This window comes from Notamacropus eugenii, chromosome 1 (assembly GCF_028372415.1).
Source record: "Notamacropus eugenii isolate mMacEug1 chromosome 1, mMacEug1.pri_v2, whole genome shotgun sequence".
In the NCBI taxonomy this organism is placed as follows: Eukaryota; Metazoa; Chordata; class Mammalia; order Diprotodontia; family Macropodidae; genus Notamacropus; species Notamacropus eugenii.
Window position 1 is genome coordinate 614655026 of NC_092872.1, and position 2327 is coordinate 614657352.

The 2327-nt window shown below is 32.8% G+C and overlaps 1 non-coding gene across 1 annotated transcript; it reads right to left on the bottom strand.

Moving 5' to 3' along the window:
• Window positions 1-1282: 1282 nt before the first annotated feature.
• On the bottom strand, window positions 1283-1393 carry LOC140521930 (U5 spliceosomal RNA). The gene has a single exon (XR_011973191.1). It is a non-coding gene; the product is annotated as a U5 spliceosomal RNA (small nuclear RNA).
• Between the last annotated feature and the right edge of the window lie 934 nt (window positions 1394-2327).

A 2327-nucleotide genomic window follows, 5' to 3' on the forward strand; every position in this document is an offset into this window, starting at 1 on the left:
GTTTAATTAAGATCCTAGGCCTTGATCAGGAATGTTAGGACATGAAAATACTTGAGAATCTGCTTCCTCCTGTAAAATACAAGACTAGGAAATTTAAATAGACAAATGGAACATAAGCATCTTTCATTTACTAGTGCCTATAATCAGGGCATATCTTCATACTTCAACAAATATTAAAATATTTCTCTTGGAAAGAGAAATACAATTACAATCATAGATATGAATTTTCTAATTTTTATTCTGACGTTTTCTATTTCCCACACTTGTGCCTTCACATAGTCCACCCTCCATTTCTAGAATGCATTCCTTTCTCACCACCACCTCTTATACCCCAAGTTTCCTTAAAGGCTCATCTTGTATACAATCTTCTGTAGGAAAACTTTCCAGATCTCCGTAACTGTTAAGGTACCATCCATTCTCCTCAAATATTTCATATATATATATATATACACACACACACACACACACATATGTGTACATATATGTATATATTTATGTATCTGTTTACATATTGTAGCTACCCACTGGAATATAAGTTTCTTGAAGGCAGGGAATATTTTTCATTTAGTTTTCATATACCTAGTATCTAACTCAATGAACTACATGATAAAGGGGCATAATAAATGATTGTTGGTGGGATTGTATTGTGATTTTGATAGATACATAGATGATAGATGTTTTATATAGTATATGTTTAAAAGTATATATAAACCATTAATAAATATGTACAAAATTAATAATCATTTCTCAATAGATAAGTAGTCAAAGGATTATGAATAAACAGTTGTCAAAAGAATTGCAAAATATTCACAACCACATAAAAATGTTCCAAATCACTAAGAATAAGAAAAATGCAAAACTAAACAACCCTGAGATTTCACCTCACACCTCTTAAATTGGCAAAAAGAAGGACAAAAAATTGAAAATAGTCAATGTTAGAAGGGCTGTGGGATGATAAACAAGCTAATACATTTTTGGTGAAGATGTGAAGTGGTACAGCTATTTCAGAAAGAAGTTTAGAATCATATAAATAAAATGACTAAAATGCCCATACCCTTTGAACCAGTAACTCCATTGTTGTTATTTAAGTCATGTCTAAATCTTCATGACCCCATGGACCATACTGTCCATAGATTTTTCTTGGCAAAGATACTGTCATGGTTTTCCATTTAGTTCTCCCACAGAAATGGGCAAACAAAGGTTAAGTGACTTGGCCACAGTCACAAAGTATCTAAAACCTGATTTGAACTCAGGTCCTCCTGACTCCAGGTCCAGTGCTCTATCTACTAAGCCATCTAGCTGTCTCAGAGTGAAAACCTATTATTTTTTCTCTCCATAGAAATCTTTGATAAAAGGCAAAAGGTTTATACAATCTGAAGAGAAACCAGAGCATGTGACCTATTACTTGGTTTATATCTTAAGAGAACCAGAATTAAGAAGAAAGTTTCCATATACTCCAAAATAATTATAGCAGCATTTTTTGTGATAGCCAAGAAATGGAAACAAAATGTAATGGAATAGTACTATGTCATAAGAAATGATAAGTATAGAAAAGAATAGAAAGATTTGCATGAACTGATATAAAATGAAGTAAGCAGAGCCAAAAACAAAAACAAAAAATACAGTAACTACAACAATGTAAATGGAAAGAACTAGAGACCTCAAATCAAAAGTAAATATAACAAACTTATAAAGATCAAACAGTACTCAAATGAACAGATGTGAGAAGACACCTCCAGCCTAACCCTCTGTAGAGCTGGGATATCCATGGTTATCACATGTTGCCAATGTTTTTTAGATTTTTTTGATGTATCAATCAGTTGTATCGACTTTTTCCCCTTCTCTAAAAAATACTATTTCTCATATGGAATGGCTGTCAAGGAGGAGGAAGGATATTTGGAATGATATAAAAAACAGAAGGCATTTATTAAAACTTATTTTAAAAAAAAAAAGAATTGATGTTTCAAATAGTTATGTAACATGGTACAAAAAGTAAAAACTTTATTCTATTTTTTTGTCCAGTTGATTGCTCTTTTCCCTGAATACTTCCTCTTCTCCTTTTTCACTCTCAGTTGCCTTGGCTTTTTTCTCTGTCTAATTTATTTTTCTTTCTTCTATTCTGTCTCAAAGACATTTTCTTCATCTGGTTGTTTGGGGGAACTAAATCATAGATCACAGATGTAGAGCTGGAAGGGTATCAAGCCCCTCATTTTAAAGACAAGGGAAACAAGGCTCCCAAATTGTGAAATGATTTGCTCCAGTTCTCCTTGCTTGCAAATTTGAACCCAGGACCTCTGCCTTCCAACCTGGCATCCTTTCTGTCCCAT